Genomic DNA, 25,428 nt, shown 5'->3' with positions numbered 1-25,428 from the left:
TTGGGCTAGGGGCCGGACTACCCCTGGAGAAGAGATAGCGCCTGCCCCGAAGAGCTTACAGACTAAACAGACAAGATCGTTTGAGAGCAGGCAGAGAAGAGAGGCTCAGAGAAGCCCACGGTCCCATAGTATTCCTGGCTCTGCCATTGGTCTGCTGAGTTCCAGTCATCTGCCCTGCCTGTCCACTGCGCCTGACTGATTCAAAGATGCTCAAAGACACATTTTCCTCTCACTTCAGAGTTAGCAGTTGAGCCTGGCTAGTGATGCAGTTTAACGCACTTTCTTTCTCTTTTGCTTCGTCTACACTATGAACTAAGGGGTGATTCTCCTGCTTGTAGACACAGACTCATGGTTGTTCTCCTTGAGCTAGCGTGAGTCAGGGGCAGCAGAACGGGGGCGCCAGCAGGCCATGGTCCCCTCCCAATTTTAATTGGCTGTAAGGGCGAGTGACAGGGGGAGAGGGCGGAGATAAGCAAGCAGGAGGCGGGGTCTCGGGGGAAGGGGTGGGGTCATAGGGAGGCGAGCTCGTGTGAGTATGCATATACAAACAGGGGAATCACACCGCTAGCTTATAGTGTCGACGTATCCTTAAAGATTGTACATAACTTAGTCCTATTGCTCCAAATGGGTTTGTGCCTTCCAAGCCTGGCCTTTCTTTTCAAGAATAACATTCCTGCTTATCATGACTTTTCCCCCTGCTGACTCATCTTTTAGCCTTAGGGAGACAGGAAATACTTATCCTAAAACTGTCCCGAGCCCTAGCTTTGCCCACGTTCCTTTATAGTTACAAACCTCCGTGTCTAAACTGAGCTCCCAAACAGCATTAAGTCTCTCAGATGGATGTGGATTAATTAACCAGAGTCAGCCCCAAAATATTTCTAGTCTGAGTTAACTACAGACCACTTACAAAGCAAATATTTTGAAGATTTGGAAACCTATGAATTGTGATGCCAGAAGACATTGGGCCATTGAGTCTTGTTTCCAGCCTCTAACATCTACCTGATGCTTCCGAGGAAGGGATCCTCCCTAGAAACACCCAAATTGCAATTTGATTAACGATAGAGAGAGAGGGGAAGGGAAATTTTCTTCCTGATTCTACCTACTGATTAGCTCGTGACTTAAAAGAATGATAAACCTTGTGACTTTTTAAAATCTGTTGCATATTTTTGAACAGATTTTTCTCTCTCACTTTGATGTCAATCCACAATAACCCCAGGGAAGTCACTTAGACTCGATGCCGGTATAAATGAGAGCAGGATCTAGCCCTGTAAAGGCAAAATATACAATTCATACTCATGGCAATGTTTACCTTGTTTTAGAATCTTGCTTTGCTGTGTGAGTCAATGATTGCTCATTGCTATACCTTTGAAGTAATTCCTCTTTATTTTTCAGCATGTGAACTTTCTTCTGCAATTTATAATCAGAGTTTGAAGGAGCTGGCATATAATAATATACCAGCAACTTCCTTCTGCTGCTTTGCTCACCGATGGAGCAGAGGGAACTTGACAATTGTCCAGAGCAAGTTACACTTTGGGGACAGTACAAGTTGGTAGAGGGAGCACCGGAGATGAGGAAAGTAACCAAAGCCTCAGGATGGGAGAAGGACGAGAAGCAACCAGAACGGAGGCAAAAAAGCATGTGGTCAAAGAGAGAAAGATCAAAGTCCTACATATGGGCCCCATCTGACAAGGAGTTGAACTCCTCCCGGGACATGCAAAGTGCTCTCAACTACCGTTGATACTCAGGGGTGCTCAGCAAGTGAGGGCAGAACATTCCGGAGCTGTGCTGACTGCAGAGATCATCGGTGACCGTGCACAGATACCGTGGTGCCGTGAGGTGCTGTATAAACTATACGCGCTGCGTTTGTTTAAAAACAGCCATATGAGAGAGACAAGGCGGGTGAGGTGATGTCTTTTATTGGACCAACTTCTACTGGTGAGAGTGACACGCTTTCCAGCTACACAGAGCGTTTCATTTCTATAAAAGGTCAAAACAAAATAGTTTCAGAATCGGGACAATTGGGGACAAAACAAACGTTTTGAAATCTTGGCCTTTCCCACGGGACAGATGTTCCATGTTTCAACTGGCACCACTTTTCACATTAATGTCGTTCATTGTATTTTTGTTAGGAGCAGCATTATAAATAGAAACTCACATGATCACATCAATGAGGTAGCCCCACAAGCAGTTACATCCTACAGGCCCAACCCCAAAAGGTACCAACTCCTGTTCAAGCTATCCAGTGGGAGTGGACGGTGCCCAGCGCTTCATAGGACACATCCTTGCCAGCAGTAGAGTGAGCTATTGTAACATCACATCCTTACTGCTAGGACTGCTCTGGTGACAAGCTGACCACCCTCTGCTCCGACTGCCTCTCACTGGGAATTTGAGAGCCCTGGGCAGGATCTGGCCCCTAGGGTAGACAGCTCTGTTTCACAGTGTGAGTTGTTTAAAATGGGATAGTGAGCACTAGTGATGGAATAGTGCTAATGCTATGGGATGCCCTCATCATGCATCTAGAGAACTGTGGTCTCTCCAAGTTGAAGGTAACTGGGCATTTTCCTCTGCCATTAAGATCCCACACACATCCTAGATGAGCACATTCATGAGCTCCTATTATCATCAGCGGGAGGGGGAAGGGGAGAGTCCACGTCTGTACGTGTTTTCTGTGCTAATCTGAGAGCTGGACCAAATCCCAGTACTTGGGTCACTTGTACACAGAGTTCTCATTGTGAATAAGGGGTAAAATGGCAGCCTCTCAGTTGCACTTTGAAACTATGCATTTTTTAAAACTTGTGTATGCATAAGCCTCTTATTTAATGAATGACTCCCTTTGTATTTACATGTTCCACCATCCACGGAACAAATAGGGTTTAGTCGTTTGAGAGTGAAAACTTCTCGTCCTCAAGGGAGAGGAGAAAAAAAGAAAAAGTAACAGCTATTTTATGGAGGTGGTAAAAATGGATTAGTCTCTCAGTTTCCCGGATCATACCCATCCTGCCGTGTATGCAGATATACTGGCTTTGAAAAACAAACAAACAAACAAACCAACCAACCCTTAGCTTTCCAAAACAACCTTATGGAAACAGCCGGGAAATATTGCCATGTAAAGTGTAACCAAAAATGAACTGAAATCATGTTAATTCAGAGCAGAAAGTTGACAGGAAAAGTTGCCGGGGTTATTTTAGACAGCTCTATGTCACTATCTAAATTAAAACGGTTTTATCAGACATGGCTGCCTCAGAATCTATTCCTTATGTTGTTTTTTCCTTCCCCATTTAAATCCATTTGGCATTGTTTGTATTTATTATTTCATGGATTTCACACGTGACAGGAGTCATTTAAAAAGGGATCCAGAGCCAAAGACAGGAATACACCTAAAGCGGCAGTTTTACGTTGTCATGATTTCCAAATGGAAATAGTTATAAATTAGTTCTGGGGCTCTCTGACTCATTTACAAGAGTGGCTCAAGAAACTCTTCAATATTAATTAGTAGCCTGTGAATTCAGTCTATGCAATTATGAGATGACAGTTCTTTGAGTATGAAAGAGCTAACTTATCATATTTTTGAATTCACCATCTAGAAGCTTGAATATTTTTGTATTTCCATATTTCTCAAGTAGCACTTAATTTAATCTCAGCCCCATTTCTTTCAATAAACCATTGTTGCATCTCTTAAGCAGCACAGCTTCCTCCTCTAACTCATCTCCCCGTGAAATTGGTTTAATGAAGCAGAAAGGTATGAAGCATTAACAACACTGGAATTCATGTGGTAGCACTTCATTTTTCAGAGGCACTCACATTTCCTACCTAATTTATAAAATCAGCACACAAATGATTTTTATCACAGCCATTACATCAGTATAAATTACTGCCTTTTCTATAACACGGCAGTTAGTCAAACTGTTGAAATGATATCTATTAGTCATGGAGGGGAGGGGGAAAAACCTGTAGGAAAGATTTAGTGTAAAATGAGGACTGATAGCAGCCTTATTGAAACACTAATATTAATTTACCATAATGAACCCAGATGGAGTATATTTTTGCAAATGAACATTAAACACCACACAAAGTAAAGCAAATGGGTCAATTTGTTATGGACCGAAGGCAAGTCAGCAAACAAAACTATGCAGTATGACAGGCAGCCAATGATGCAATCAGTCAATAGTTCCCCATGTCCAGCAAGGCCCAGCCATCGTCCCACACTCTTCCCAGGTTTCTATATTTGTCTCATTGTCCTGTCTCCATCATTTGGTTTGTGTGCACTGCAGCTCCTTCAAGTCATATTTATCCTCCTGTGTCTTTCTTGTGGACTCTTACCAGCTGGCATCCTCACTGTTCTTATTTCCGTCCAGGCTAACGAGAGTCGGCTGACTGCCACCCATGTTGCTAGACAGCAACAAATCCCATGCCACTAACTGGGGGGGGAAGAGTTTTGATTGATGTCCTCTGCTTTCTAAATGGTCAACACAGGGCCCAAGCTGTTCTCTCAGGACCTGAATCGTGGCGCATTACATGGAGCATATTGAAAAATACCTGCTAACACCACACACGGACACGTCTCATTTTGAAAATACCTGCCTCTTCAGTGCTCCCCCAGAGAGGTCCATCCTTGACCACCTGATCCTCTGCTTCTCCTACAAGTTTCTCCAGGCTCTTTCCTTGCCACCACTTCATGCATGAGTCCCTCCTCAAACTATTCTGTAAATTCACCACCATCGCCTTTCTCAGATCCCTCCCTCAAGGCCTGCCTTTACCATGATGCCTACTGACCGCCTACCATGACAGCCACCTGATAATGGCCAGAGAGAGGGCCAGCAAGGTAAACTGAATTCTCTCAGAACCATCAGAAGGAGGGATAGCTCAGTGGTTTGAGCATTGGCCTGCTAAAACCCAGGGCTGTGAGTTCAATCCTTGAGGGGGCCATTTAGGGATCTGGGGCAGAAATTGGGGATTGGGTCCTGCTTCAAGCAGGGGGTTGGACTAGATGACCTCCTGAGGTCCCTTCCAACCCTGATATACTCTGATTCTAATGCATGCATAGCTGCTCTGTGGTCTGACTGCTCTTACACCCACTTGTTGCATCAAATCTTATTCTAAACTCCAACCGTATTGTAAGCTCCCAGGGGCAGCGACCACACCTTCTGCTGCATGTTTGCATAGCACCTAGGACAATGGGGCTGTGGTCTGCCTGGGCCCCTTGGGGGTGCTATGGTTATTAAAGATATTAAATAATTAACAACCACAACAAAACCCATGAACCGTAAAACATGCAGGCCGTGTGCAGTTCAGCCAAATTACCCCTGCTGTGTCTGAACCTTAATGTTCCATGTCCTGACTTTTGTGATCTTAACTGGCTAGCTTTTTTCACTGCCATAACATAGGGGCTTTTTGCACGGATCTCTCTATCCTCAGATATATGTAGCACGGGCATAGAAGTGGCTACTGATGGCACCTGGTGGCTAAAGCAGAGAAATGCCTGGAAATATGAACAAGAAAGATGAAGCCGGGAATAAAAGAGCATGGAAGATAAAACCAGGAGTTAGCAAAATAGCTTCTTGCCGTCGTGAACACTGGAAATAAAAGAAATGTTGCTACTGGGAGAATAGTGAAAAGTCTTACAAAACTGTTTGTATGATGCGTTGGATAAGATTATGCCATTATGCCTGCTCCTTCCCCCAACAGGCATGCAAAAGAGGGGAGAGGACACATGACGTCTATTTCCTTTATATTCTCCCTCCTTCTCTGTGGCAGTATATGTTGGGATCCTGGTATTAGCAGCCCTACCCTCTGCAAGGGAGAAGATGGGCCATTGGGTCAAGGGGCTGTTGCTCCTGTCCCACTAGGCACTGATCTGCAGGGATACTTGTCCATTGGTGATAGCGGTTGCTGCACCTTCACCAAAGATGTTACAGCTCCTGTTACTAACCTGCCACAATTGAGTCCATTGTCTCTGCCCAGGGAGACCAACTCCTGTCCAGTTTGCAGAAGGGGTCCACGGCCCCCGTCAATGACTGTTTCTGGGATAGCACAGCGAATGGAAGATGCATTTGATTCAAGGAAGCTTTTCTTAAATTTCGTCCTAGATATTCCCCTCAAGAACCTCAGGAGTGAGCAGCGGGAGACACAGACCAATCCTGCAGATTTGCTGTAAGGTTGCAGCAGATCCCAGAGCTCAGCTTGGCTTTTACTTCCTCTTGCAGGCCCACAGGCAGCGGAATGGCAGACACAGGCTCCTACAGACTCCTTCAAGCACAAGTCCAGCTCCAGGCAGCCATCAATATGGCATTGCAAAATGCTGACTTGAGTAGCATTAACGGGATTACTCTCTTACCTGAGCTAGAGGTAGAGTTTGGACCTGGGCCTGTCAGCACCACAGCACAGATCTCTACCCGCTTGAGCACAAAGAGTGACCATCAGCTGGTAGCAGTAGCAGGTTGCTATCCTTTAGTGGACCAGCCAATAGAGGACCACGACACAGTTACACTAACTTGTTCGCTAGCTTTGCCTATGCCCCCACCCGCCAAGCCTGGGAGACCCAAACATGTCCGGGTTCAAGGATGCCAGAAGGCATGGAGGGTGCTACTGCTTAGTACTTGAAGGACTCTTGAGCATTCTCTCCTCTCTGACAAACCTGGGCACAGTTTGGGGGGATTTCCACAATTTTCTAGTGGCATTTTTTTAAAAAAAGAATCAGATATGGCCCTGGGTGCAATCAGTGCTCGGGGACAGAGATACCGGCCGGCCGGAATCAGATTCCCAGTCCCAATCCTACTTACATGGAAGAGTAAAAATTGCACAGGCATAAGCTCCCACAAACCCTGTTGCTCCTTAAAGAGGATTCAAAGGCCCTTCAGTCGCGGCAAACTATGGGGAAGGCAGGGTGGTTTCACAAGTGCAGATAAGCTAATCGGACTCTCATAATCTGATGTATAAGGGTGACGTGATTAAGTGATGGCAGAGGGCTCTGGGCATAATCAGGCCAGGTCTACACTAGAGACCTATATCGGTAGAGCTACCTTGTTCAGGGGTGTGGATTTTTCCCACACCCCCAAGCAACATTGTTATACCAACCTCACCCCGCCCGTGTAGACAGAGCTATGTCAACAGGAGCGCTTCTCCCACTGAAATAGCTGCTGCCTTTCAGGGAGGTGGATTAACTACGCCGCCGGGAGAAGTTCTCCCATCAGCATAGTAGCATCTTCAGTAAAGTGCTACAGCCATTCAGTTGCACCACTGTAACGCTGTAGGTGAAGACACGCCTCTGATGACACACAGTATGTGTTACTGAGAAGAGGTATTACCGGAGGCATGTTCTGAGTAGAGAGATGGAATCGAGAGAGAGAGAGAAACAATTAGTAGCTGGAGAAGAAACACAGTACAGGGTATCTTAAATTTTCCTTTCCAGGCTAAATACTTGGTTTTGTAGTCTGACCACATACCTCTTTCCAGGCAAGGTCTGATTCTGACACCCTTGTTCAGGCCAAGGACCACTTTGTACCAGGAGTTCTATTAACGTTCCAGATGAGGCAGGCATTGCCAGAGCTGGTAACATTCGACCCGAGTAATTGGCTCCAGTGCAAAATCCATGATTTCCAACCTCTCTCAGACATAGGGAAACTCTTCCTAGACGAGATGCTAATACCTCTGCATGGAGACTTTACCTCCTCTGGGTATTACATCATCCTCACACAACTTACTTCTCCGTCCCTTTGGTGCAATCTTTGGTTACCAAGGTCCTAAATGTGGGTAAGGGAGGGATGGGCCCTGACCACAGAGCTCTTGTATGCACGGTGCCAAATCAGACAGGGCTTCCAGGACACTTTCTCTGTCCCCCCACCCCTCCACACGCTCTCTTTTCAACTTTTTCTTTTGTATAAGTGTGCGTGTGGGGTGGGGTGGGGGGGAGTAAGTCAGTCACACACAGACCAATCCTGCTGCTATTGAAGTCTTTGGAAAAACTCCTGTTGACTTTAACGGGGGCAGTATCAGACCCTAAATATGTGTTACTGATATAATGTTATAAGGCAATAAAAATGGACAAAAGCTAATCAATATCAAATGTAATTCAATTATTTCTCATTAACTTTGGTCCTCCGTTAACATCAATAGGCGGAACAAAGAGTCTTTATGTTGGTGCCACAACTTAACAATGTCTAAATATGGGGCCCAATTCTGCAGCATGTTCAGGCCCTTTTGTGCTAGTGAAGTAGCCAGTTTAGCTGGCGACTGAGGGATTCCTCTCCCTTGGCTGGCAGAGTCCTGGGAGTAGGCCTTAAGCCATCCCACTCTGGGCTGCTGACATAGGGGACCTGGCTGGGAATGTACCCAGACACTCCTGTGATCCCTGGATGCCAGAAGGGCCCCTTCCAAGTGTTGGCAGCCATCTTAAGTCTGTTCTAATCTAGGCTGGAGACTGATCTGGTGCCAGGACATGCTGAGCACTCCTTGGCCACACCCAGCCATCTGTCCCACGAACCTTTGTTTGAAAGTGTGAAATTATATCATCTTTATTATGTATTTGAAACCCCAACAGCAATCAGGGCTGCATTGTGCTGGACACTCTTCAAACAAATAATAAGGGACATCCTCTGCCCCAAGGAGCGTACATAGGCATGAGAGAGAAAATTCGGGAGGATGCAGAGTCAACAGATGAGTGCTAGAGCCAGGAACAGAACCCAGTACAGTTCCCCATTCATGAGAGCACCAGCTCATAGAAAACTGAAGAGACACATTTCAAGTTCTGGGGGGAAAAAACTAACCACCGACCGTGGAAAAGCTTGCAATATGAAATCCCTGAAGAGTAAGGAAAAAAAGCGAAATGTATGTCTGCCACCTAGCCTTAAAGGTTGTCAGCAGACTAAGGTGAGTGTTTTCAAATGGAATCAAGTGTCTTGTAGCATGTCAAACAAATGGTTGTACATCTCTTGTATAAACAGTAAGACAGAAAAGCTAAGTCTAACTTTCCTAGGGTCTATTCAGAGTCTCTCACGTACCGTATCTGCAGCTGTTGAAAACGGAGCCAAATTAACAGGCAGATGAAGATCTCGACAAGTAGAACTCACATAGTGTAAAAGCAGAAATAACAAGCGCTTAGAGTAAACCAGGAGCATTTGCCTTCCAGCTCTTCCCTGGACCTATTTTAAAAGGCTGTGCTATACGTGGCATTTCCCACGGCAAAAGACACTAACGTTTGTGGGATGTTTTAACAGCTTGTCGTTATCCAAGAAATGTCGCCAGCTCATCACATACCCCGAAACCAGCAGAAACATAGGGTTCAGTTACAAAAGGCAACGAGGCATCAGTTCTGTAACTGTCTCCGTTTTCTGCTAAACATGTCACAAGGTTTGTCCATTGTCAGATCCTGCACTAAAGCATCCAGAAAAATGTCTACCAATTATATAGAAACATAGGAGAACCCCCCTGCCCCGCCCACGCAACCCCAATCCCACGCACGTTCCACACTCTGGAGAGAAATGTCTAATGCAGCCTTTCTCCTTGTCAATTTTTAATTCTGACAATGTTATTTTAGGGTTACTGGTGAAATTTTGTATGAAAGAGGGTATTGATTCACTCATCACAAAGAATTACATGAACTCTGCATACAGATTTAAGAAAAATAAACCATGTTGCAAGTTAAGTTCTGGACCTTTCAGACTTGAGGAGATCCCTTGTATACCTAAATCCAGGAGAGAATGCATTGGAAACTCCCTTTTACAGAATTAGGAGCACCATTATGAAAACACACCCTGTAATTCAAAGAAGCTGGGACTGGATGATGGATCACTCGATAAATTGCCCTGTTCTGTTCGCTCCTGCTGAAGCATTGGCCACTATTGGAAGACAGGATACTGGGCTAGATGGACCATAGGTTTGACCAGCTATGGCTGTTGTTATGACTTTGCAGAACACAGTTTGTAATAATATTAATGAGTGGGTATGTTCAGCAGCTATGGACATAAACTTTGAAAAAGCCTTTTCATCTTCTTTGAAAAACTCTGCTATAAGAACGAGACTCACCGACACTGATACCCTCTTCTACCCAATAAACCCTACAAAAAAGGGAAATTAATAGAATCTAAAAAAATCCCGACTCCAAGAACAGTTTTTACCCCAAAAGGGGAGAAGTGCCCGAGACTCCATGAAATCCACTAGGGACTTTGATATTTTTCACGAAAAGACACCAGATACAATAGTGATGGGCAGCAGGATAAAACACTGAGATAAATAGGTAGACAGACAGCTGAAGCTTGAGTTAAAAAAAAAAGTGTTTTATTGCCTTTTGGGAATAGTCAAACTAAAGGTTCATTGCCTTTACCTTTTTGTGTAAATCACTTCCTTTTCCCGGGGTGTTAAACTTTAAAATGCATGGTAGCGTTCTCAGCAATATTCAGCCGGTGGTAGGATTAAAGGTGAAATCAGTCACAGAGGGGCAGCCTACTGCTGCTTCACCAGTGCTGTGGCTCTAATCTCTCTCCGAGAGACTAAAGATCATAACTGATTTACTTCTCTTCCCTGGGGAACAATTTTCTGTAGCCTGAAGCAATCAGGAGACAGACTGAATTGGCTTTGATACCCATCTGCCCTAGGGGGAAAGAGACCATGAAAAGTTGCTAGGTTGTTGCTTCATCATATTTGTAATTAAATAAAACTATGACAAATCTGACAGGCAGATTTTCCAATGATACCAGTTGGATGTGTTTTAAAACTCTTCCCATTTACTGTAATTGACATACAATGGTGATTCCCAAACAGGGAGGAAGGATATTTTTCAAAATAAAATCAATTATCTGTTCTCTGTAAGAGGAATTTATCAGTAACCCATTAATCAAACACCTTTAATTTCCCCACTAATCAAAGGAGGTGAAGATTATCTTTTAAAAGATGTTGTTTTGCAGCATTGGGTAAACAGGGTTTGGTCTGATTATCTTTTCCCTTAATTGTGGATCCTTCTAGCCTAAGATTTCAGGAACTCTTAGCACCCAATATCAACTTTTTTTGCTGAAATGGTTTTAATATAAATGAAAAAACATTTAAATGTAAAATTTAAAAGTATGCAGATTATCGCGGAAGGAGAGTGTGGGACATTGAATTGATTTTAAAATACATTATTAATAAGAAGATATTATAAATCCATGCAGGTTAGTTAGTAAGTTTTATGTTATACCCAAAGGAGGTGGCAAATTTTGCTTTGATCTCAATTTATTGCAGTCCCAGTGAACTTAATAGAGTTGCATAAGGTATCAATCAGGACAGAATCTTCACCTAAAAGTCAGTACAATTTTCCTTTTAAACTTTGTGTTTTCTAAAGGCCTCAGGGCTCTTGGTTGCTCTTAGTACAGTGATTTCAAAGGTGTCCTTCCCTTCTTCGCAAAATATCCTGACATAAAGCACTGTTATATGGTTTTATATAAAAGACTAGACAGCTCATTTCTGGTCCCGTGCTATACTGTGTTAGGACCAACAGAAAACTTTTTGTGGTACATATGCTTAGTCAATAACTCGTCTCTTTGTTATCGCCTTTCACATACCAATGTGGGAAGCTTAACATTGAAATTCCAGGCATGGTGGTTGTTTTTTTTCCTTTTCGAAATAACCTATGTTTTTGTTGTCCGGTTATGTCACCAGAGGATGACATCTGACATCCTCAGAGAAAGAGGCTCAACTGAAGGAAAAAACTTCTACTGCTCCTGCTAAGCACCTAACATTTTCAAAGCAAGGTTCAAACATTCCAGAGGTGTAGAGCAGGGTTGTTTATCCCCATTTTACAGATGGAAAAACTGAGACACTGAGATTAACAGCTACATTTTCAAACACAGCCATTGATTTTGATGCCTAACTTGAGACATCTTAGGCTTCATTTTCAGAGGTGCTGAGCACTGCTCACAGCTCCTACTATTTCAACCAGATTTGGGGGTGCTCAGCACCTCTGAAAATATGAGCACCTGAAATCAATGTCCTAATATGAGCATCTGAAATCAGTGATTACTTTGGCAATGCAGGTCTCCTTGAGCATATAAATAGCTTAATTCTTTGTCACACCCACCATCAGCAGCAAGAAAACTGAGTTATGTTTGTCATTGGCATAAGAGATGGCAGAAATACTTCCAGTTCATTGGCCCAGATTCCCTGGTGCACTCAGTCACAGCATGGGGCACAAAGGAGATCATTATGGCTTTCTGATTCTGAAATCCAAGCTTCAGTTTAGAGCAGCCCCGGGGCATCTGAGCATCTACATAAAGCACATTTACACACACTGCTGATTGTTGGAGATGCTGCCAGACACCAGCTAGTCTGTGCTGCATAGTTTTTTAAGTGGTCACAAGTTACAAAAATATTAGTGCAAGATACACAAAAGTCTTTCCCTAGTTCTGCAAACAAAGATCTGCCTCTCTCCACAAATCAGTTGCCTGGAATTAGTAGATTTCCTGATTCTGAAGTCCAAGCTTCAGTTTACAGCAGCCTGGAGCATCCAAATATCTACGTGCAGCAGATTTGCAAATGCTGGTAATTGCTGGAGATGCTGACATGCGTGATTAAGAACAGTCTAACTGCCTAACAGGGACTCTCTTAAAAATGCACTTCAGGCTAATATTTCTGATATAGAAAGTCATGTCGTAAAAGAACATCTACCGTGTTATTTTATACTGAAACGTGAGCGGTCGTAATAAATTCCAAAGCTTTTTAATCAGGCTTCCTAACTAATGTTTCTTATATTAAAATAGCAATTTTTAATTCCTGATTTTTCCTATTTCTCATCTGCACCTGCTTTTATTGAGATAGCCACAGGCTGTAATAGGATGGCCATGGTGTGTCAAGCTTCTCTGTACAAAGGAAGGTCTGTCTAAGCCGGCTACTCATCCACATGACATGATAGCTCCCCTTTCCTCCTTAGCCTTACTTTCCCAGAGCGGTGACAGAAACCACATTGCAGGACTGTCAAGATCCAGAAAACTGATTGCTAAATGCTAATTACCTTGATTATGTTTCCCATCCTAAATGGAGACACAGGCTCCAAGTTCCCAGCTCCTCTCTAGCTCGTTAAATCAACACATGGAGCTTAAAACATACCTGCTATTCTTAGAGCCCATCCTTGAGGTCCTGACTCAAAATTATGGGATTTTTGCCTGAGTGCAGAATTGTGCCCTTGATCAGTTCTTAAAACTCACAAAGAAGTTTTCCACTGGCTTGAAAACAGCAGTCTGAAGCCTTTCCTGCTCTATTTGATGAAGAGTATTTTAACATAGGTGATCTTGTTTCTTCAGCAGAAATGGCAATAATCACTTTGACTGAAAAATGTCAAACCAGACTTTACTAAGTACTAATGTATCATATTGTAGGGAACAATTCTGCTCTGGCAAGGCAATGGGTTTGGGGCCAGTTAAGGGCTCTCAGCAGTACAAGATCCAGCACCATATGATCCAAAAGATCTTTGTCTTCTCTAGCGTCCAAGGACCAAGCTCTGCTCTCATTTCTTCTGGATTTACACCATCATAATAACAGAGCATGATAACTCCATAAGTCTATGGAGGCAGCATTGCCTAGTGGGTAGTGCACTAGGCTTCCTGAGGTCTACTCCCAGCTCTGCCACTGGCCTGCTGGGTGACCTTGGCCTAGTCACAGCGCCTCTTTGCCTCAGTTTCCCCATCTGTAAAAATAGGGATAATGACACCCACCACCTTTGTGAGGCGCTTTGAGAGCTACTGGTGACAATGCTAAGTAAGAATCAGGCATGCTTATTTGGTAGCTGATACTCTGTTAACCCTTGATTTGCACTTAGGTTAAATCAAGAATAATCACATGTATTTTTGTTTGTAGACAAAATTAGTTCTAATATTGGTTTCTGCCATGCACCACTGGGAGGACAAATTCTGTCTTCCCTGTAGGGTGACCGGATGTCCCAATTTTACAGGGACAGTCCTGATATTTGGGGCTTTGTTTTATATAGGTGCCCATTACCCCCAACCCTCGTCCCGATTTTTCACACTTGCTGTCTGGTTACCCTGACTCCCTCACTCTGTGTAACCCTTTTGATTTTAAAGGGACAGCCGTTTTAACTCTTTTTTTCCCCTGAACTCTCCTTTTTAAAATTAAATATCTTTGCTTCTAATGCAACAAAGGGCTTTCTAGTTTGCTGGCAATGAATAAGCCCTACTACAGAGGTGGGCTTTTTGTGTGGGGAAGGGAATAATTTTTATCTAGTTCTGTTACTTAGCTGATTTTTGAAGAAGGAAAATTATTATTATTTTTACAGAGAAGAATAAAAAATTAGCACCACAAAATGCTCTAATTTCCTTTTCCTTTAAACTCATTTTTCTAAAGAAGATAAAGAACAATTTTTAAAAGCCCTATTACATTGCAGAACATGTAATTCTATCGCTTCCCTTCTGTTGTTACCTATTACTCACCAGGTGAAAGCAAAATGATTTCACAGCCCCCAGTCTATCATTAACCCACTTAGGAAAGGAGCCCAGAGGGTAAAAACACCAGTTGCCAGTCTACACTGGACCTCTCCCACTGCAAGCACTGGTGCTGTATCAACAAGGGTAGAATCTTAGAAATTCTTCAGTGCAGACAGGGCCTAGCGGTGCAGGCAACACCCTGTCTGCAAGGCAAGACCTTTGCTACAAGCTTACTTTCCATAGGTTTGCAGAGAAGGACATTTTGGTGTTGCTGGGAGGACTAATTTATTATGAGAGATAAGCCCCAACAAAAACTGGAAAGGGGTGTGGGTGTTGAAATCTGGACGTAGATCTGGATCCCAAAATCTGGATTTTGTCAACAGCCCCGCCTTTTAAACGGCTCTGAACACCCCCACACTTTGGGATGTCAGGAATCTGGATCTGGATCTTGCAGTCTAAGGGCTGAGCCCCCTGAGGCAAAGGCTGTATCTACTTAGGGCTATTTCAGCATTAACCAGCAACAGCTCTCCTGCAGTCCTACAACAGCAAGAGTCGGGCGGCAGAGATGATGCGAAGGGGGCTGGGTGGGGGGGGGGGCGCTACATAAGATGAATATTTACTAAAGTAAAAAATTTTTTCCCCTCACGAGATAAGATGTCAAGAAACACTGTAAATACCAGAGGTTTGTTAGTGATCAATCATTAGTTTTATAGTAGTGCTTTGGCATCAGAGCGTGTAATACTGCTTGCTTTCTCAGTGGGATAGAAACACAAGAGTCTGTGTATAAACATCTGTATATTTCTATATTTTCTGTCTATGCTATGTACCTATAATTTATTCATACCAAAAACTAATGATCCACCTCGGAAAGATAAAACAGGGAGCTAAGAAAGTTGTCCTGTTCTTTTTACCTGCTGCCAAAAGGTAGGGACCACCTGTCGGCTTGAATTTCCCTTGCAAATTTCCTGGAGCTGCAATACTGAGATTGCACTGTTGGTGCCGGCTTTCTCTCTGATTAGCCATCATTTGGGACCACTGTTCAACGGATGGAGCAAATGACTGCAGTGAGCCGGCATTTTCCACCTCCCTAGAAGACAGCTCCTTAGAATAATCTCCCAATGCAACAGAAATGCAGTTTATTTCTCCCCCTCCCCGCCACTGAAGAACAGAAGAATTTGTAACACTGGGTTTTATTTCACATCACATCCAGGGAGGAGGACATAGTATAGCTGGAGGATCTGGGGAAAAGATTAGAAATGGGCCAAGTTAGGCGGCCTGGATCAAGAATCTGTTTTTTCAGTGTGTGTTAGAAATCTCCTACTATTATTGGGACAGGGTTTTGTTGCTGGGTTTTTTGGCACCACACTCTAAAGCCCTGCCCAACGGAAGAACAGCAGACATGAAGGACCGATGGTCAGATCAAATATGGCACAGCCTTTGTTCCAGCATTTTCTAGAGATAGAGACATTTTCAGTGGTGGATAAAGCGATGCCCACGTATCCAGTCAGTAAGGCCCTGGGTGAAGTTGGGTCAAGGAGTGCTTTACAGAGATGAGGTTACTACGGTGATTACGGGGTGCTATATGGATGTGAGGGCAATTACAAACCAACAGCAGCTGCCCTCTCTTTTCCCTCTCTCTCTGAAACCCTGGGAAGCTACCGGTTCAGAATGCCATTGCCTGTAATGGGCTGGGACCCAGGCACCACCTGGCCACCACTCTGGAAGAGCTCTTGGGTATGCCAGGCAACCAGGCCTGCTGTTGTTCCTCACTTGATATCATGCCCTGCTCTTGATTGATTTTCCTGATATAACCCTACCCCTTCTGCTCCTGACTTGTACACGTTCTTCAGTGTGCATCCCCTCTGAATCTGGCCCCATAGCCTTGCTAAAAGATACTGCGAAAGCCTGCCAAAGAGCTGGGAGTATTTTAACATTCTTCTCCTTTACCTGTTTTGTTTGCACAGGTGAGTCGCCCAGTCCTTGGAAAATGAGAAGAGAGAGCTTTCCGGGGGTGGGGGGGGGGCTTTGCCAACTGTTTTGTTTAAGAGGAAGCAATTAAGCCTGAGCTTGAACTCACTGGAGTTGAGTCACCGAGGAAGTCACAATAGGTCTAATGAAACTAAACAAATATCAGGATGAACTTTCAGTTCCTATTCAGGAGAAAGCTCTCAGAAACCAGCTGTCACAGGAGAGGAATTCTCACCATCTGGGTTACTCAGACAAATACACTGCCAGTGGGTATTAGGAATGCATCCCAATCTTCCATAAAGAAAAACAGATACAACTGAAATGCAGAGGGCCGAATTCTGCACTTGATTATGTCAATGGTCAGGGAAACTCATTTGATGCGCAGGACCTGCCCAAATTATTGCTTTCATTATTATTTCTTATTTGTATTGCTGTCGGGCTCAGGATCCCCAGGCATGGAGCAGGACCCGATTGTACAGACACAAAACCCCGAAGAACTTACAGGCTAAATGATTTCAGTCACTTTTGTTATTTAAATGACAACGAAGTATGAGGATTCACCTTCAACAGCTACTCCTCACCATTTTCCCCCTTCCCTCTTCTATTTGGGCTTAAGGGCATTTAGATCATATTTCACAGCAAGACCATCCTTCCACTATATGGAAATGCTCCTAACATGTTGTTTATGCAGCTTCCTGCCCCTACATTTTTCTTTTAAATCCTTCTCCTACGTGGGGCCTAATCCCCGCTTTCATGGAAGTTAGCGGCAAACCTGGCCAACTGCCACGCTCAATGTCTTAGCTCGCTATGAGTGCTACAACCCAGTTAACAAGGGACTATAGGAGGAGTCAGGAAAAGTGGTTTCTCTTCCCAGCTCTGCCATTGGACCTTGGGAAAGTCATGGTACCTCCCTGCCTCAGTTTCCCCCATTTTCACAAATGTGGATAATGATACTTCCTTCTTTGTAAAGACATATGGAGGAAAAGTGCTAGATATGAGCTAAATGTCATTCAAGGAAGGAATAAAACCTGCTGACTTCATTGAGAGCAGGATAAGGCCAGAGAGGTCAGGAGTTTATTAAACGTGTTCCATCACTAGATTATTGACCGAACATTACGCCCCTCGCTTGCTCTTCTCCATTCATTACAAATGGCTAACTCTCTTTACAATATGGACTAAGCACAAGTAAACATGTCTGGAATATGCAAAGGGTTATTTCTGTCGGACGTATACATGCTTTTTATAATCCCTCTCCTATTCAGCTTTTTTATTTTAATTTAGAAAACAATATGCTATTATTTAAGTCACAACATGCCACACAAAATAGCTACAGAACATGGTTGGGGGGAAAGGGCGACTCATATTTGTCTTGAAATTGCTCATACTAATTTTTGTCTGGCCTCATCAGTCACCTTTTCTTCCCAGTGTTTAACGACCACAGCAAGTCTGTTCAACCCACAAGTCCTTGCTTTGTCAGACCCAAGCTCAGTGTTTGCAAATACGCATTTGATTGACAAGCGAAAGAGCTACATCCTTCTTCAAAAAAATGTCCTTGTGCACTAAAAAACAAGCATGGTTTAGAAGTTTCTGATTTATGAGCTAAGTAGGATCAGCATCCATTTCAATCAAATCCCCATGGAAACTTGTATTTCAAACCATAAGCCTGAAAAAGAAAAGGCCAATGTCAGGTTACCAATGGGAAGACAATCTGAACATACACAGTCTACTGAAAATTTAACCCAGGAGGGAGGGGAAAGAATACATCGAAAGCTAAAACGGGCACAGGTTCTCCGACAATTTTATGAGAGAATCTATATCTTTTTATAAAAACAACAGGGAGTCCGGTGGCACCTTAAAGACTAATAGATTTTCACTCCGTGCATCTGAAGATGTGGGGTTTTACCCACGAAAGCTTATGCCCAAATAAATCTGTTACTCTTTAAGGTGCCACCTGACTCCTCGTTGTTTTTGTTGATACAGACTAACATGGCTACCCCTCATATATCTTTTTATAATTACCATATAATGAAAGTTAGCCAGGAAGAATGGATCTGCATGCACCAAAATGAACTACGGTATGTATATATTCTAAAGAAGTGAAAGATACTAGGAATTGTTAACTTTACAGTCTAAAAGCAGCGCTCTGGCTTTTGCTATTCAGGCAAATTCTTTAATTACTCCAGATATCTGATCTTAACGTCCTTCAGGCTGGGCTCTTCCCTAACCCATATTGTGAATTGTACGTATGTGGTCATAACAATTATCAGTATTTGACAGGTATTTAAGGAAATTGCCGATTGTTATTTAAAATGAGCTGTCACAAACAATTCAGGGCAAGACATGATGATTTGCTGAATTGTTACAATGCCAAACCAACGTGATTATATTATTTTGAGCAGCGAGCTATTTATTTTGGCTTTAAAAACCACCCAATACAATTCTTGGACTCATGCTCATCTTATTTTTATAGGTTTCAGAGTAGCAGCCGTGTTAGTCTGTATCCGCAAAAAGAAAAGGAGGACTGACTTGTGGCACCTTAGAGCCAATTTATTTGAGCATAAGCTTTCGTGAGCGACAGCCACTGAATGCATCCGATGAAGTGAGCTGTAGCTCACAAAAGCTAATGCTCAAATAAATTGGTTAGTCTCTAAGGTGCCACAAGTCCTCCTTTTCTTTTTGCTTATTTTTATAGTACTATCACTTTCTTAGAGAAATAGGCTACACGACACCTTCACAATTCTGCTTCCCTGATTGGCACTCTTTATGCTGCACAGTTTAACAACACTTAAAAATAACGTTACTGCTATATTGAAGCGAGACATAAGAGATGGTGAACTCAAATATCAATGGCTTCTCCAAGGTCAGTGACTGTTCTACACAATGTATTTCTTTACGCCCAAAGCATTGCGTATATAAAATGTGGAAAAACTACATTTCAAAAATGTTCCTGATATTCCACTCCCATTAACACTGGTGTAAATCTGGAGTGATTCCACTGAATTATCAGCATGAGCGCGCAAAATCTTACCCCATGTAATTTTTCCCCCCTGCAGATTTCAAACTTGTACTATGCTTGTCTCCATTCTAACAGTTCAAGTACTGTAATTTTCTAATCTTTCTCATTACTACCCAAACCAAGAAGAGTTAAAAACCACTGACGTACCAGCCAAAGATATCTGTTGCAATTGGGATGAGACTGCAGCCATTCAAATCCAATATCTATGAACGAAAGGTGAGATCATAATTGCCTTGCTCCCTTACTATAAACTGGTAATTGCTGGTGCCTGTAATTGTCATCCGATATTCTTCGGTAATGTTAGAACATTAGTAAATGTCCTCTACTATTCCAGCCAACTATGTTCAAACAGGAAAAGTTAGGCAGCCATTTTTTTTTTAAATCTGACACCAAGCAGCCTAATTTACTATTAGTGTTGTATTATTTCTCCCTACGAATGAACTCCTACAGGATCCTTATCTGTTTAGCTTTTATCTTATTTCCAAAGTCTTCCAACAAGTTAGATTGCAATTACAAACTGGGCTCAGGATATTCAAATGACAAGCATTTGATCTCTGAAGATGCATACGATGACCGTTGAAGATTTTTTTGTAGCATTAGAATGGTTAGTAGGAACAGTGACAGATCAGTTTTCAAGAGTTTGGTAGTAAAATTCAGAAGGAAGGGTGAGAAAAAAAAGGATATTCAAGGATTATGTTTTAGACAGCAAGAATATTTTAAGAGTAACTCCTCGTGCTGAAAGGTGTAGAATCATAGAAATGTAGGGCAGGAAGGGACCTTGAGAAGTCATCAAATCCAGCCCCCTATGCAGAGGCAGGACCAAGTAAACTTAGACCATCCCTGACAGGTGTTTGTCCAACCTGTTCTTAAAAACCTCCAATGATGGGGATTCCACAAGCTCCGTTGGAAGCCTACTCTGGAGCTTAACTACTCTAAGAGTTAGAAAGTTTTTCTTAATATCTACCCTAAATCTCCCTTGCTTTGGAATAAGCCCATCACTTCTTGTCCTGCCTTCAGTGGACATGGAAAATTGATCACTGTCCTCTTTATAACAAGAAAAGGAGTACTTGTGGCACCTTAGAGACTAACAAAGTACTCCTTTTCTTTTTGTGAATACAGACTAACACGGCTGCTACTCTGAAACCTCTTTTTAACAGACCTTAACATATTTGAAGACTGTTCTCAGGTCCCTCCTCAGACTTCTTTTCTCAAGACTAAACTTGCCCAGTTTTTTAATCTATCCTCAAAGGTCAGGTTTCTAAACCTTTTATCATTTTTGTTGCTCTTCTCTGGACTCTCTCCCATTTGTCCACCTCTATCCTAGAGTGGGGCACCTAGAATTAGACACAACGCTCCAGCAGAGGCCTCACCATTGCCAAGTAGAAAAGGACAGTCACCTCCTGTGTCTTACATACAACGCTCCTGTTAATACACCCCAGAATCATATTGGCCTTTTTCACAGCTGGATCGCATTGACGACTCATATTCAGTTTGTGACCCACTACAACTCCCAGATCATTTTCAGTAGTACTGCTGCCTAGCCAGTTGTTCCCAGCTGTGCATATGCTTTTTCCTTCCTAAATGAAGTACTTTGCACTTGACTTTCCTGAATTTCAGCTTGTTGAATTCAGACTAATTCTTCAGTTTGTCAAGATTGGAGGACAAGATTAGGATTTAAAACAAAGTGCTCAACCCCTCCTATCTTGGTATCATCTGAAATTTTATAAGCATACTTTGCACTCCATTATCCAAGTCATTAATGAAAATATTGACTAGTACCAGACCCAGGACTGACCCCTGCAGGATCCCATTCGATGTGCCCACCCACTGAGTGGTTTTGAGTGCTGCCTTTCAACCAGTTGTGCACTCACAACATAGTAATTTCATCTAGACTGCATTTCCCTAGTTTGCTTATGACAATGTTATGTGGGACTGTATCCAAAGCCTTACTGAAATCAAGATATATCAGGTCTTTACGCTTCTCCCCTATCAACTAGACAGAAATTAGGGTGGTCTGGCATGACTTTTTCTTGACTCATTCATAGTGACTATTCCTTATAATTGGATTATGCTCTAGGTGCTTACAAATGGATTGTTTAATAATTTGTTCCAGTATCTTCCCAGTATTGCTGTTAGGCTGATGGGTCTATAATTCCCAGGGTCCTCACTGTTCCCCTTTTTAAAGTCAGTTACACTGTTTGCCGAAGAAAGAAAGAAGCAATTTTAATAAAAGAGCAAATATGAGTTACCCTCCAATGTACTTTCTGATCTCTGGCCCCTAGTTCTTATGCAGCCACGTTAAAGCAAGAGTCTATCCTTTGCCAGGCTGCTCCTAGGGAATTGAGAAGCCCCTTCAGCCCAGGTCAGGATAGCCTGTGGACATACATTAGCGCTCCTCAGGTACAGACAGTGCAAGTTCTTGGGGCTTGGGTTTATTGTTTTGCCACAGCCCTGGTGTTCAAACGTTGTTTCTCTTGTTTGGTTCCCACAGGGTCTGTTTTGAGCAGGTGGCTTTATGGACACAGCATCATTCACAGACTAGAAGGCCAACAACCTGGATTTTGACACACAACCCTCATCACATTGACTGCCAGTGACATCCTTCCAGTCAGACGTGGGAGATCGTGGCCATGCAGGGAGAGGGGAGCTCTCTAGACCCACAGCCATGGAGGGCTTTGAATGTTAGGCTAGAGCCCTTAGACTGAGCTCTGTATTAAATGAGGAGTCAGGCCAGAGAGTGGAGGTTTGAGCATTGGCCTGCTAAACCTTGGGTTGTGAGTTCAAGCCTTCAGGGGGCCATTTAGGGATCTGGGGCAAAAATTGGGGATTGGTCCTGCTTTGAGCAGGCGGTTGGACTAGATGATCTCCGGAGGTCCCTTCCAACCCTGAGATTCTAATCAGGCTGATGTGCTCGTGGCACTGAGCGTTGCTAAGCAAGGTGGTTGCTGTGTTTTGTACCAAGGTTTTTGAGGATGTGTGGTGACATTCCCAGATACACTGAATGGCCAGGATGTTAGTAATGCATAGTTTACTCTAGCCCGGCCTGCGTCCAATAGAATGAGGCAAAATCCTCCAAGTGGGTGTATTTTTCTGTCCTGGCTCACTAGCACTGAGGAGTCCCAAAGGAGCTGAAGGCTGCAAGTGGCTTATTCTGAAGGCAAATACCCTTGCTGATAGGGGGATGTTATGGAAGAAAATTCTTTGAAGCACTTCTCTCCTCCTCCCAGCATCAGCTCTGTCTTGCCAGGTGCCATTTCAGCGTGACCCTGAGACAGTCAGGAGACAGCATGGTTTACGTTTGACGTAAAGAAGATGTAGAGCTGGTGTTGTTGCCGGCACTTTAGCCCATGTTGCTTCTCCAGCTCTTTCCTCAGCTTCATACGGGTGTTCGATAGCGAGGAGGAGAGGACTGAGCCTTGTGACTTCAGCTATAGCTGCAGGTGCTGTAGCGTTTCGAAGTGTAGACAAGCTCTTAGAAATTGCAAAGACAAGCGTAGCAATGAGCTTGAAAAGGGAAGAATGGATTTGTGAGTCTACCTGGGCAGCAGTGGAAAAGAGAAACGTGAAGTAAAACCTCATGAATGCTAAGCAATGCACAGAGATAAGCAAGTAGCAAGAAGAATACAGAGCACTAGGCAGAGGTAAAAAGGAGTGCTAGGAGAGATTTAAAGGGTGCATATTGACAGAAAATGCTGAAACTCTGAAGATGCTAGCCAAAGAGGTGATTTTACAACTTTGTATAAGACAATCAAGCAGCTATCAGGAAACTCTAACAATACTGGCCGCCCCAGCACAGATGGAAAGGGAAAAATTCTTAGTGCTGCAGATGAGCAAAGGAAAAAGATGGGAAGAACATTTTCAGGCTGTTTTACATAGACCAAGGCCAAGCAAATTACTAGAAATATGTGATAAAGACCTACCTCTAAGCTTGATATTCATTTAGGAGATATTACAATGGAGGTAGTAAGAAAAGCCGTCAATAAACCCAAAAATGGAAAAGCAGTTTGGAGAGGATAACATTACTGGAAAGATGTTTGAAGCAAGTGATGAAACAACCCCCTAGACTTTCCTTATGTTTTTGAATAGAATATGGAATGAAGAAAAGAACCCAACCTGATGGAAGAGAGGCCTTACAGTAAAATTGCCTAAGAAAGGTGACTTTACCAATGACAATAATTGGAGATGAATCACATTACTTTCAGTACCTGGGAAAATCACGTTCAACACCATTCAGGAACATACCAGGAAACTAACAGATCTCCAACTTAGAGAGGACCAAGCAGGTTTTAGACTACTGAGATCATGTGTAGACCATACTGTTGTTCTCAGATATTTTATGAAACAAGCAAAGAGTGCCCAGTGCCCTTTATGGATTTCCAGAAGGCTTTAGACAGCATACATAGAGACAGTCTCTGGGAAATTATGGCATACTGTGGAATATCAGCAATAATAATTTGAATAATCAAAGACCTATATGGTAATACTGAATGTACAGTCAGAGATGGTGACAACATCAGTCAATGGTTTGCAGTGACAGCTAGAGTAGGGCCATATTGTGTCCCCACTATTGTTTGCACTGGTCATTGACTTTGTCATGAGGAAAGTAACCACGGAGGGCAACCGAGGAATTTTATGGACAAAATGATAAAGTACAATTGAATGACCTTGTTTTTGCTGATTTCACTGTCCTGCCCAGCTCAATACATCACTTATGGAAGAAAAGACCCAGCTTTTGGTGGACACAGCAAAACAAGCTGGTTCGTTTATCGACAAGGGGAAGATACTATATTGCTATCAAGGCTCCAAAGCAACGATCAGATAAATGGAGAAACACTAGAAGATCTGTTTCAGAGTAACAGCCGTGTTAGTCTGTATTCGCAAAAAGAAAAGGAGTACTTGTGGCACCTTAGAAACTAACCAATTTATTTGAGCATAAGCTTTCATGAGCTATAGCTCACTTCATCAGATGCATACTGTGGAAAGTGTAGAAGATCTTTTTATACACACAAAGCATGAAAAAATACCTCCCCCCACCCCACTCTCTATTACCTGGAGAGCAAGATGTGCAATAATGGCGACACCATGCTAGACATCAAGGGACGAATATCAAAAGCAGCAAACAACTTTCATAAACTTGAAAAGATTTGGAAAAATAGCATGATCAGCACTGATATGGGAATACGAATTTTTAACACCGGCATTTTGTCTGTCCTCCACTATAGAGCAGAGTCATGGAAATCCATAACAGCCATTGATAAGAAAATCAGCTCATTCCGAAATAAATGCCTGTGGAAGATTTTCAGAGTCCATTGGAAAGAGTTTATCACAACATCAGACATTTTAAGTAGTGCATACCAACTTAATGCATCACACATGGTAATTTTGGCCCACTTGATTAATAGACTTTTCAAGTCCAAAAGGAGCCATTTTGATCATCTAGTCTGTGCGACTCCATAACATAAGACACAGAACCTCACCCAGTAACTCCTGCAGCAAGCCCATAACTTCTGGTTGAGCTAAGCATCACTTTTAGAAACAAAAGATATCCAGGCTCGATTTAATAACTGCAAGTGACATAGAATCCACCACCTCCTTAGGTAAATTATTCCAATGGTTAATTACCCTCATTGTTCAACACTTGTGTCCCGAATTTGTCCAGTCTCAGGATTTATGTGGTCTGATTCAACTGTGACGCCAGTGAGACACTGAGCTGAACGAAAGGTGGCCACGTTGGACCGTTTTGTTTTGGTCGTGCGATGAGCAAGGGTCATTTGCTTTAGCATTCCATCTGCTTTAATAAATGTTACAGGCACCATTAAAACCCCAACTGAACCCAAGCCTAGCTTTTAGTCACTAATCCACAGCAAGAGGGGTTGCAGAACCTATGTTACTCATACATCTACAAATTGCATTTTTGAATTTCTCAATTGGTATGGTGAAACGCAGGAGGGCAAGAAGAGGAAAGAAATGCAGAAAAAGATAGGCACGCACTATTAACCCTGGGAAGATCCCAAGTAAAGGATTCTAGCCCAAGGCTGTACA

The 25,428-nt window shown here is 43.0% G+C and overlaps 1 long non-coding RNA gene across 1 annotated transcript in view; it reads right to left on the bottom strand.

Moving 5' to 3' along the window:
- Positions 1-17,416: 17,416 nt before the first annotated feature.
- LOC122461724 overlaps positions 17,417-25,428 on the bottom strand; it is a 28,188-nt gene continuing 20,176 nt past the window's right edge. The window contains exons 3-4 of the long non-coding RNA XR_006283846.1: positions 19,534-19,589; positions 17,417-18,033 (exon numbers count right to left, since the gene is read on the bottom strand). This is a non-coding gene — a long non-coding RNA (uncharacterized LOC122461724). The remainder of the gene's footprint in view (positions 18,034-19,533; positions 19,590-25,428) is intronic.

This window comes from Chelonia mydas, chromosome 9 (genome assembly GCF_015237465.2).
Source record: "Chelonia mydas isolate rCheMyd1 chromosome 9, rCheMyd1.pri.v2, whole genome shotgun sequence".
NCBI lineage: Eukaryota > Metazoa > Chordata > Testudines > Cheloniidae > Chelonia > Chelonia mydas.
The sequence above is the reverse complement of the archived record's forward strand: the minus strand, read 5'-3'. Positions and strand labels throughout refer to the sequence as shown.